The sequence below is a fragment of the Amia ocellicauda genome, chromosome 4, assembly GCF_036373705.1.
Source record: "Amia ocellicauda isolate fAmiCal2 chromosome 4, fAmiCal2.hap1, whole genome shotgun sequence".
Taxonomy (NCBI): Eukaryota; Metazoa; Chordata; class Actinopteri; order Amiiformes; family Amiidae; genus Amia; species Amia ocellicauda.
In genome coordinates, this window is record NC_089853.1 from 49,547,897 (window position 1) to 49,561,631 (window position 13,735).

The window sequence follows — 13,735 nt, forward strand, 5'->3', positions numbered from 1 at the left end:
TATATGCAAACACACACACACATATATAATACAAATATTTTGTTTTATTTATCAATAGACACTAAAGATTAGTGAAGCACAGAGAGAGACACAGTGAAGCACTATTTGTGAGTACTCATATGTATAAAATTATATATATATATATATAATATCATTTGTTTGTGCTCAAAAGTATAGAATTCATGAAATACACACACACACAATGGTGACTTTTATTGTGACAAACAAGCATTTTACAACATGGAACATAGTCAGAAGTAGAAAAAGATACTCCAAAAAATGTTGTACAGATACTTGTAATTAATTTCTGGTTCACAACACCAACATTGGACAGAAAGAAACACTGACCTGTACGGAGTAATGTCATTCCAAAACATTTCCAGCCTATTCCATATATATTCTATTAAGTCTTTCACTGTTGGCTCCTTTTTCAAAGTTATATCTGATTCTGGCAACAAAGTATATCAGGTATCAATTGTAAATAAAGTGAGAAACACTTAAATTTCTATTCCTTTGGAAATACCTTATTTTTCAAACCTACAAATACATGGTGACAACTGCAACCATGAACCACATACAAAACACAGAAATAGGGACCACAAAGCAAGGATATAATAAGCACAAATGGTATTTACTGCAAATTTTAAGTTTTGTAAAATCATTTATATAACTTCTAGGAGTAATCTTCATAGTGAATATGCAATCAGTCTTCAGGAAACACACACAGCAGACTGAAATAAGCACAATGTCATATTTAGATGACCCAAAACTGCATTCTACTAAACCCTGAAACTCTGAAAAATCACTACAAACTCTATGTTTTTTAAAATGGCTTATTTCACAGACACAGAACCAAATAGGCTCACCCTCAACATAGTACAAAGTATGATGTAAACGTACAGGTTTACCGTAGCACAGGGGTATTATTAATCTATTCATGCAACTTTTAGACACTTGTCTAATACAGAGCCAACAACTGCATTGAGAGCGGGTAGCAGGGCTTAGACAATGCTATGCGCTGGGATTTAAAATGACTCTGTAGGCCAGGGCTTCAAAACCTTACCCCATTTTAACATTGTCCAATTAGCCTCCAACCCCTAAAATGCTAAGACATGTTTTTTGTATCATATGTATTACTATTGTATTACTATGTACATTAATGTAGTTTATACTTTTTATTTAATTTGACATAATTATCATATTTTTAAGTACAAATTAATAAATACAAATAACAAATACTATATAATAATAGTAACAATAATGCAAAAAGGTATTAAGCAATCATATTTTTACATACAAAATAATATATATAAAATAACAGTATACTAATTGAATAACAATAATAATTTTAAAACATATTAAACAAAACTCACCCTGACAACCGCAGGATGGGGAACCTCTGCTGTAGACCCTCATCCACTCTGTCAACAGTTTGTAGGTGACTTGTAACAGTGCAGAAGCATGAAAACTCAGTCTTGGTGGGGTGTTTCTGTCCAGTGGTCTGATTTGATACAACTTTCTACTACATTTCATATTCTATTAAAATAGAACACATGAGTAGTTCATAAAAAAAGTGTTAAATCTGCTCCTCTTATGAGTGCTCCTCTTATTACAGCCCCTCATTGCTCCCTTGCATTACAGAGCATGACATGTGCTCTTCACATTGAAATTCACATTCATGTTGATGTAGGACTCGTCAACACAAAACTGTACAAAAATACATGAAATACATAAACAATACAAACATTAAGAAAAGAATCCACTTTCAATCTGACATTTCACAGTATATACATTAAATCAATTTGAATTACCTCATGGCTTTCCTCAGGCTCGGAGCCATCAGCGTCAGAAGCTGAGCGCTCTGTGTAAGATTCAGAGTATCGTTCAGCTGTGAGCGGTGGAGAGGGGAAAGGGAGATGCAGAGCAGGCAGGGTGTCTGTGAGACTGGTCTCTGTCCTGCTTGTCCTGCAGAGCCTCTCTTATCTGAAATGGCACTGTACACACCCAAAGCAGCAACGCCCCCAGACAGCAGCTCCTTAAGAGAGGACACTGTCAAATTTAACATTCAATAAAAGTCCACTGTTTTGACCATTTTCAGTTGAATTAATCCTCAGCATCAAATGCATTGAGACCGTACACAGCTTCCACTTGTACTTTAAGATATGTTATATATTTAGGCTACCCTGTTATTGCTTGAATAAAATGTTATTTCATGAGAGCAGTAAGAAAAAGGGGGAACAAGGATATATAATTTAATGAATCATTTTAAGCACTCTTGCTATTAGAAATAACTAAGATGAAGGCCTAAACTGGCTATCTACTGTTTAAAAAGATAAATGGTTTTCTGTGAGTGTGCTAAAGAATTGAACTTCTCATTTCTGTCATTACAGTGAAATAACTGGAATACGTAGTATATACCTAACAGTTGCTTAGATTTAAATGCTTTTCCTTACGAAATGTAAGATGAGTGCTCAGAACAATTAGACATCTATATTTCTACCCGGGCTTGATTATGTTGACAGTTTATGACTGTGCTTTGCCATTAATCCAGATTTAACCTTGTTCTCTATGGGTTGGTTTCAGAGCATGATTAGCACTAGTTTAAGTACATTACTCAGAATATGGCATTCACCATGGTGGTATTTTGGTATACAAAATGATTTAGGCTAAAGGACAATAAACCATTGGTATATAGTACTATACTAGGTTAGCAAAAGTAATTTACCCATGCACATACACAACTTACAGTCTGAATTAAACCTTCTTGGCTCTGTCTCACATGTACCAACTTTTCAAATCTCAATTTGACTTACTAGTAAAAGTTACAAAGTGAGAGGGATTTAACCAAAGACAAAGAGCTGTCTATTTTTTTAATTAAACCTTAATCATTTTTGCCATTATCAATATGTTGAATACCTAAAATGTGCACATAACAGAAATATTTACACAGGCATGTGTTTCCTTATGAGACTAGTGAAGGCTTAAAAGTGATAATAATAAAAAGAAAGAAATGTGTCAATATTGGTCTCTTAAAGGGAACTGTAGAGAAACAACTCATTTGTGCTATTAAAATAAGTAAACTGAATATGGCACAGTTCCTTCTTTTATTGTTATTCTTAGTTATTCTCTGGATTAGTGTCCTGGAGAAGGACAGCACATACTTATCAGATTGGGTGGGAAACGGCAGAGCCCTGAAGGTGGTTATCAGTAGCAAGCGATGGCTAGGTTCTAGATAAGGCCCTACAACCAGGCCTGGCCATAACACCCCAACGACAGAGCCAGAGAGCTTGTGTTTATGTAGCCGGCCTACGAACCCAGTACTCGGAGTGTTTTTTTTAATTATTTAAAACCGTCCTATACTTTCTCACTCTATATTGATACATGTACATTAAGTAAAAAAATAAACACACTTTGATGTTGTGGTATTGCATGAGCATTTCACTTCTTTTCTACGGATTCCATCTGCTTAGACATGTTCAGTCCTGATCATTTAGACAATCTCATTCTTAAACATGAACTATTTATCTAAATTGTGTATATATGGATTACCTTTAAATATATGTATATCTTACTGTCTGTCTGTCTAAATGGAATGAGTATTTTGTACATTATTATTTTACCATGCTGCACTTACTGTGCTCTCTTGTAATCTTTGTCTGTATTGCAGTTTGGGGTGTACAGTATTTCACCCTATTCAAACAAAACAGTTATTCAGTTATGAAATCTTCAGATGACCATGTTTTGTTCTAAAACAATGTAAACAAGTTGAAATCTTTTTTAAAAACATGTCAAGGTAAACATGTTTGTACTGGTTTATCCACAGAGAGATATATGACTGGCACAGGTATTCTTCTAGCACATGTACACCTAACAAAGAACCATAACAGGGCATGATGATAAAACATGATATACATAGAACGTTAAGTGATATAACACCATGGTTTTGTGTAAAAACAATTAATGGTCATGTCAGCACCTAAGACTTTTGAAGTAGCAGGGGAGGCCTTTGTGTGATAATTGTAGTGAAGAAACTGAAACTTTGAAGACAACTATTTCTGTCTCTGTGAAGAGTAAAATGTCCGGGCAGCCTCGTTCCTCTGTATGTCTGGCTTCCTGTAGGAGATTTCAGACCAAAGCTGCTACACTGTCCTCTCACTCTTGAGCTGCAAACTGCTGCTCTGGCTGCTTCTCAAAGCTTTTGCAAATGCACTAAATCATTGTGGGTCTAAACTTCATCCTGTGTCTACAAGCTAGAGATGCTCTTGATCCCTTCATGTGAATGGAAACTATTCACTCCATTATAGAACAAATAACATATCAAAGGTAATATTTGGTCATAAAGTCATGGCCTTATATGGGGTAAACCATGAAATATTGTACTAACTAAAGTATTGTGGGTTTCTAAAATTCATGAAATTATACTATATATTAAACACCGTGACAATTGGGAACTATTACAATATGTCAATAGCTTTAATGTAATTATACATATTGTCATACATGAGCTGATGTCCTTAATAATAATAATAATAAAGTCAAGAAACAACATAATGAATGAAAGAACCCAACACACACAATGAAAAAATATATATCCCTATATACATATACCTATTTTCACTTGACTGAGATAGTTTAGTGCCTCTATGTATTTCACACTAGGAATGCTTCAAGGCTAGTAATGATTAGAACAAATGTACTAACAAGTAGAGAACAACATTACAGCTATACCAAATCCTGATTTTAAAACATTCATGAGAAAAGCTGACTAGTCACCTTCTGTGGATGTAAAAAGGTTAAATAGGTTATTGTGTGTGTTGGGTTCTTTCATTCATTATGTTGTTTCTTGACTTTATTATTATTATTAAGGACATCAGCTCATGTATGACAATATGTATAATTACATTAAAGCTATTGACATATTGTAATAGTTCCCAATTGTCACGGTGTTTAATACATGTGAGACAGAGCCAAGAAGGTTTAATTCAGACTGTAAGTTGTGTATGTGCATGGGTAAATTACTTTTGCTAACCTAGTATAGTACTATATACCAATGGTTTATTATCCTTTAGCCTAAATCATTTTGTATACCAAAATACCACCATGGTGAATGCCATATTCTGAGTAATGTACTTAAACTAGTGCTAATCATGCTCTGAAACCAACCCATAGAGAACAAGGTGAAATCTGGATTAATGGCAAAGCACAGTCATAAACTGTCAACATAATCAAGCCCGGGTAGAAATATAGATGTCTAATTGTTCTGAGCACTCATCATACATTTCGTAAAGAAAAGCATTTAAATCTAAGCAACTGTTAGGTATACACTCACCTAAAGGATTATTAGGAACACCTGTTCAATTTCTCATTAATGCAATTATCTAACCAACTCCAATCTCCTGAACTCCAAACTGAATGTCTGAATGGGAAAGAAAGGTGATTTAAGCCATTTTGAGCGTGGCATGGTTGTTGGTGCCAGACGGGCCGGTCTGAGTATTTCACAATCTGCTCAGTTACTGGGATTTTCACGCACAACCATTTCTAGGGTTTACAAAGAATGGTGTGAAAAGGGAAAAACATCCAGTATGCGGCAGTCCTGTGGGCGAAAATGCCTTGCTGATGCTAGAGGTCAGAGGAGAATGGGCCGACTGATTCAAGCTGATAGAAGAGCAACTTTGACTGAAATAACCACTCGTTACAACCGAGGTATGCAGCAAAGCATTTGTGAAGCCACAACACGTACAACCTTGAGGCGGATGGGCTACAACAGCAGAAGACCCCACCGGGTACCACTCATCTCCACTACAAATAGGAAAAAGAGGCTACAATTTGCACAAGCTCACCAAAATTGGACAGTTGAAGACTGGAAAAATGTTGCCTGGTCTGATGAGTCTCGATTTCTGTTGAGACATTCAGATGGTAGAGTCAGAATTTGGCGTAAACAGAATGAGAACATGGATCCATCATGCCTTGTTACCACTGTGCAGGCTGGTGGTGGTGGTGTAATGGTGTGGGGGATGTTTTCTTGGCACACTTTAGGCCCCTTAGTGCCAATTGGGCATCGTTTAAATGCCACGGCCTACCTGAGCATTGTTTCTGACCATGTCCATCCCTTTATGACCACCATGTACCCATCCTCTGATGGCTACTTCCAGCAGGATAATGCACCATGTCACAAAGGTCGAATCATTTCAAATTGGTTTCTTGAACATGACAATGAGTTCACTGTACTAAACTGGCCCCCACAGTCACCAGATCTCAACCCAATAGAGCATCTTTGGGATGTGGTGGAACGGGAGCTTCGTGCCCTGGATGTGCATCCCACAAATCTCCATCAACTGCAAGATGCTATCCTATCAATATGGGCCAACATTTCTAAAGAATGCTTTCAGCACCTTGTTGAATCAATGCCACGTAGAATTAAGGCAGTTCTGAAGGCGAAAGGGGGTCAAACACAGTATTAGTATGGTGTTCCTAATAATCCTTTAGGTGAGTGTATGTATATATATATATATATATATGTATGTGTATATAATGACATTAAATGCAGTATATTCTTAAATATGATACATGTTAAGGCTATGTTTGAGCATTCACTAATGTAACAAATATAACATAATGTAACAAAGTACAGGGCTGGTCAAAATGTACAGATATAATTCTATACATTTCACTGTTGTTCTCTAAGAAAAGTGGTGTATTTGACTGTAGTGTCTTTTGATAAATATAAACTAAAGAGATATAGACATGTGTGTTTATCTGTGTTTGCTTAAATATGTATGTAAATGACATGCGATATATGTAATATATGTATATAAGTCTATACATTTCTTAATTTATTTTTTCTTACCTTTTTATTTTGCCAGCACAGTATCATCCTAAGCCTTAATCATAAAATACGTATGTCCATGTGGGTTCAAATTCCACTCTGGGTAAATATTCATTTTTCTTTTTTAATTTACTAAAACAGTATCATAAAACAATATAACCGTAAATATGTATAAAATGTATATTTTTCTTATTTTTTTTAATTTACTAAAACAGTATAAACAAACATTATAATCTAAAATAAAATATATATTTGTATTTACAACTTTTATTTTTCTCAAATGTATACAATATAACCTAATATATATAAAACTTTTATTTTTTTATTTACTAAAACGAATTAAACATTATAACCTAAAATAAAATATAAAAATATGTTCTTATTCTCTTTTTATTTACTAAAACAGTATCATAAAACAATATAAACTAAATATAATAAATATATGTATTTAAAACTTTTCTTATTATTTTTTATTTACTTAAACAGTATCATACAATAATATAACCAAATATATATGTATTTAAAACTTTTTTTTTAATTTACTAAAACAGTATCATACAACATTATAACCTAATATATATATATTCTCTTTATTTACTTAAACAGTATCATAAAACAATATAACATTAAAAATGTATATGTATTTAAAACTTCTTAATTTTTTAATTTACTAAAACAGTATCATAAAATAATATTATGTATTTAAAACTTTTATTTTGTAATTTACTAAAACAGTATCATACAACATTATAACCTATTATATATATTCTCTTTATTTACTTAAACAGTAGCATAAAACAATATAACCTTAAAAATGTATATATATTTAAAACTTTTCTTATTCTTTTTTTATTTACTAAAACAGTATCATTAAACAATATAACCTAATATATATTTATATATATATATAACTTGTATTTTTTAATTTACTAAAACAGTATCATATAACAATATAACTTTAAAAATGTATGTGTTTAAAACTTCTTAATTTTTTAATTTACTAAAACAGTATCATAAAATAATATTAAGTATTTAAAACTTTTATTTTGTAATTTACTAAAACAGTATCATACAACATTATAAACTATTATATATATATTCTCTTTTTATTTACCTAAACAGTAGCATAAAACAATATAACTTTAAAAATGTATATGTGTTTAAAACTTGTATTTTTTAATTTACTAAAACCGTATCATAAGACAATATAACCTTAAAAACACTGTTTATGTTATTAAACATTACACCTCCACACCAGCAGGGTGAGGTACCCTCGGACCCTCACCACGATGGATGTCACCCTTGCAAGATGGCTGCCATCTTACCAGATGACCTATGACCTTACAAATGGCCGCCATCCAAGATGGCTGCCATCTTACCAGATGACCTATGACCTTACAAGATGGCCGCCATCCAAGATGATTTATGACCTTACAAGATGGCCGCCATCCAAGATGGCTGACAGGGAGGGTCAAAGGGTAACTCAGAGGGTGCTGGGAAGGAGAGAGAAGTTCCAGTTCAAAGGTGGGGGTAACCGGAAGGTGAGTTGGGCCTTCCGGTCTATGGTATGTAGGGAGGGCGGGACTTCCGGCTGTCACTTTGACATAAGCTGCCATTATGACTACTGAGGTCTCAGAGACAACGGGAAGAACCTGGACGATAGGGAAATGACCTGGTTGTCTGCAACAGAGACACAGCCACTGTTGAAATCTTCTCTGTCTCTCCTCCAGGGAAAGACGGGTGTGTCCCAGTTGCATGGGTTCCAGTTCATGTATGCAGCTTGGCGATTGTTGTAGTTTGTAGGGAGATCAAGGCTGTGGACATGTGGCTTCTTCCTCTGGTTGTGAGAAGGTCATCCAGGCCGACCGTGACCTGAATAAGTGCTTCCAAGTTGAGTGATTCATCTTTACAGGCCAGCTCAGTTTGCAGGTCACTGTGTAGACCACGATGAAAGACAGAAATCAGTGCCTGCTCATCCCATCCACTGCTCTCAGCCAGGGTTCGAAACTTGGGCGTAGTCAGTGACGGTAGAGGTTCCCTTATGTAGCAAAAGCAGGTGTTCTCTAGCATCTCGTCCTGCTGCTGGATGATTGAATACATCCTTGAAATGTTTAAGGAAGGTAGGTAGGGATTTGGTGAATTCTCCCTGACAAGTCCAGACAGCTGAAGCCCATTGAAGCACCTTACCGGTAAGTAAAGTAATAATAAAATCAATTTTTGATTTGTCTGATGAAAAGGATGAGGGAAGATGTGCGAAGTACAGAGAGCATTGTAGAACAAAGCCCTCACAGTGATCCGGAGAGCCGTCATATTTTTCTGGGACAGCTAGCTGCACGGGTCAGACTGGAGCAGCCTGTAGCTTCATTGCAGGGGCAGCTGCCTGGGCAAGAGCACTCGAGGGTTGTGTATCTGGCACTGGGAGTCTCTTGAGCAGCATGTCCAGCGTGGTCTCAATTTGCTGTAACATCTGCTCATATTCTCCCAGCATGATTCCCTGTCGGGTCAAACAGTGAATGGTTTGAATGGTGACGAATGGTTCAAAAACACTGCAGTTGTGGCTCCAAACGGGAACTATTAGGAAGAGAAGTGCAGATCAGGAGGAGAATATTTCGAGCAGTCCTGTGGAAACTGAAGTGGACAACAGTGAACAGAGCACAAGTGCTAGTGGCTTCTTCAGCAGCACCAGTGAAGTCTCCACAGCACCTGCTAGCAACAAATGGCGCAAAACAGTAAAATATGACTCAAGTTACGTCAAATTTGGATTCAGCTGGAGCGGGATGGAGGAAGAGCCCAGGCCGCAGTGTGTGGTATGTGGTGATGTTCTTAGCAATGAATCCATTAAACCATTGCATGCTTTGTATTGTGCTTATATTTTGTAAGTCGCCCCAGATAAGGCTGTCTGCTAAGAAATACATAATAATAATAATAATAATAATAATAATAATAATAATAAAAATACTAATAATCTCAAACAGCATCTTACAACCAAATACACAGTGCTGGAAGACAAACCAGTTGATTTTTTTCTAAGAAAACGTGATGAACTGAAGCAGTCCAAGTCCACGATTCAATCCTGTGTTACACCCCCGTAGCCAAAGCACAGGAAGCTTCGTATCGTGCCAGCCTCCCCATTGTAAAAGCCGGTAAGCCACACACAATTGGCGAACAACTGTATCTACCATTAACCAAAGAGATGACACACAACATGTGTGGGGAGAAGTCTGCCAAACAGTTAAACTTGGTGCCACTTTCAAACAACACTGTCACGGAGAATAGGAGCCATGGCAGATGATGTTAAAAACACGCTGATTGAGCGCATTAAAAGTAGTAGCTATTTCCATCCAGCTGGCCGAGACCACTGATGTGGCAGACTTGGCCAATTTGCTTGTTTACCTCAGATATGAATATGATGGTGTAGCTCAAGAGGACTTTCTGTTCTATGAATCACTGCAGACCAGAACTACAGCTGAGCTCCTGAATGTGTTTGTCCAAGAGAATGGGCTCGATTGGAAAAAGTGTTGGAGTCTGCACGGATGGCACCAGGGCTATGACAGGTCGCCACAACAGAGTAGCAACTCGAATTCATGAGGTGGCAACCGAGATGCGATGGACTCACTGCAGCATCCGTCACGAGGCCCTGGCGGTGAAGAAGATGCCCGAAGAATTAAAGTCTGTTCTGGACTCGGCTGTGAAAACTGTGAACTTCATTAAAGGTAGGGTATGCAATCTTTTCCAGAAACATTTTTTGTTATACTGGTTGAAAGTCTCTTCACATCCTGATAGCAATCAATAATTTAAGTGGTCTAAATGTAAAAATATATATATATATATATATATATATATATATATATATATATATATATATATATATATATATATATATATATATATATATACACTCACCTAAAGGATTATTAGGAACACCTGTTCAATTTCTCATTAATGCAATTATCTAACCAACCAATCACATGGCAGTTGCTTCAATGCATTTAGGGGTGTGGTCCTGGTCAAGACAATCTCCTGAACTCCAAACTGAATGTCTGAATGGGAAAGAAAGGTGATTTAAGCCATTTTGAGCGTGGCATGGTTGTTGGTGCCAGACGGGCCGGTCTGAGTATTTCACAATCTGCTCAGTTACTGGGATTTTCACGCACAACCATTTCTAGGGTTTACAAAGAATGGTGTGAAAAGGGAAAAACATCCAGTATGCGGCAGTCCTGTGGGCGAAAATGCCTTGCTGATGCTAGAGGTCAGAGGAGAATGGGCCGACTGATTCAAGCTGATAGAAGAGCAACTTTGACTGAAATAACCACTCATTACAACCGAGGTATGCAGCAAAGCATTTGTGAAGCCACAACACGTACAACCTTGAGGCGGATGGGCTACAACAGCAGAAGACCCCACCGGGTACCACTCATCTCCACTACAAATAGGAAAAAGAGGCTACAATTTGCACAAGCTCACCAAAATTGGACAGTTGAAGACTGGAAAAATGTTGCCTGGTCTGATGAGTCTCGATTTCTGTTGAGACATTCAGATGGTAGAGTCAGAATTTGGCGTAAACAGAATGAGAACATGGATCCATCATGCCTTGTTACCACTGTGCAGGCTGGTGGTGGTGGTGTAATGGTGTGGGGGATGTTTTCTTGGCACACTTTAGGCCCCTTAGTGCCAATTGGGCATCGTTTAAATGCCACGGCCTACCTGAGCATTGTTTCTGACCATGTCCATCCCTTTATGACCACCATGTACCCATCCTCTGATGGCTACTTCCAGCAGGATAATGCACCATGTCACAAAGGTCGAATCATTTCAAATTGGTTTCTTGAACATGACAATGAGTTCACTGTACTAAACTGGCCCCCACAGTCACCAGATCTCAACCCAATAGAGCATCTTTGGGATGTGGTGGAACGGGAGCTTCGTGCCCTGGATGTGCATCCCACAAATCTCCATCAACTGCAAGATGCTATCCTATCAATATGGGCCAACATTTCTAAAGAATGCTTTCAGCACCTTGTTGAATCAATGCCACGTAGAATTATTCTGAAGGCGAAAGTGGGTCAAACACAGTATTAGTATGGTGTTCCTTATAATCCTTTAGGTGAGTGTATATATATATATATATATATATATATATATATATATATTAAGAACATAAGAAAGTTTACAAATGAGAGGAGGCCATTCGACCCATCTCGCTCGTTTGATGTCCATTAATATCTAAGTGATCCAAGGATCCTATCCAGTCTATTTTTAAATGTTCCCAAACTTTCAGCTTCTAACACATCGCTGGTTAGTTTATTCCAGATTGTGACTACTCTCTTTGTAAAGAAGTGTCTCCTGTTTTCCGTTTTGAATGCCTTGAAGCCCAATTTCCATTTGTGTCCCCGGGTGCGTGTGTCCCTGCTGATCTGGAAAAGCTCCTCTGGTTTGATGTGGTCGAGCCTTTCATGATTCTGAAGACTTGGATCAAGTCCCCACGTAGTCTCCTCTGTTCCAGGGTGAAAATGTTCAGTTCCCTTAGTCTCTCCAAGTAGGACTTTCCCTTCAGACCTGGAATAAGTCTGGTTGCTCTCCTCTGAACTGCCTCTAGAGCAGCAATATCCTTTTTGAATTGTGGTGCCCAGAACTGCACACAGTATTCCACATGAGGTCTAACTAGCGCATTGTACAGTCTTGTAGCGTAAGGTACACTTATACATTTCAATTAAAGAAGTGAATTTATAGCATCACCTTATCACGAATCCTGGAATCTTGTAGAACTCAATTTCTATAATAATTGGACGCAGACACCAATTCCAAAGATATAAATTGTCAAATTTATTCAAAACAAAGACTAAATGTAGCACTACACTAATTATACAATAGGGAAAAACTAATTAAAATTCAACTCTAGATCAACAAATCAAAGACAAATCACTTCCGTGACCAAATCAAAGACCATGGGATTGCATATGATAACACATAAATCGTTAAACAAAAAAGGTTATAAACACATTGACTACAATACTAGTTAATAAGACGAAGGTGAGTCTCTCATTAGTATTGTTAGTCGGACATCAAATAACTACGCAGGTTAGTATTTATTTCAGGTAACTTCTTGTTATATATATATCAGTCTCATTTACATTTAGGTACCGAGAAAGATCCTATCATTACTTGTTACCACAATTTCCCTTAACTGATTATTATTCAATGATTAAGGATAGGCAGGGCCACCAATAATCTAAAGTCTATTAACATGTGTCAATTTCAGACTAAACAGTTAAACAGGAATGAGAAGATATTTCTCGGCGTTGACAGGTTTTATTTCTAAAATTGTCAACAAAACAGTTTAATGCAACACACATTTATATTTAAGCAGAACTAAATGATATTACACATTCTAGAGTTATGAATCACAGATTAACATTTCTAATTGATTTCTCAAATGTCATGAATCACAAACTCCAAACTGTTAAACTTATCTGAACTTCGTTGCAGAGAGGCCTCTCTGGCTTCGGGCTCAGATAACAGCACACGGCACGAGGTCCGTGTGGTTTGGAACAAAGGCAGTCCGGTTCAGGCTTCGTCCAAGAACTTCCACTCAGTCGATGCAACTGGAAGTTGGGGTTTCGCGAAACAGAGTCTTTTCCAAACAGATTTTCCACTGGTTTGAAGGCTCCAAGGTTGTGCACAAAATCTTCTTTGCAAGCAGGGTTTCCACCATAGGACAGGGCCCTGTTTGGTTCCAAGGGTCGAGTTTCTTAAGACTCAATAGCTATTTAAATGACTGACACTTTCGTATTCAGTCGACTTAGTCAATTGTCCAGCTGTAAAACTCCACTGATCAGATGGGTACAGGTGGGCAGGCACAGTTTGTAAAGTTCCTTCTCCCAGTTTAACTCTTCTGTTGCCGGCAAAGAC

General features: G+C 37.0%; 1 long non-coding RNA gene across 1 annotated transcript; it reads right to left on the minus strand.

Moving 5' to 3' along the window:
* On the minus strand, positions 1 to 1,933 carry LOC136748908 (uncharacterized). The gene is made up of 3 exons (XR_010816658.1): positions 1,812 to 1,933; positions 1,374 to 1,442; positions 1 to 731 (listed from the first exon to the last, which is right to left on the minus strand). It is a non-coding gene; the product is annotated as an uncharacterized LOC136748908 (long non-coding RNA).
* Positions 1,934 to 13,735: the final 11,802 nt, after the last annotated feature.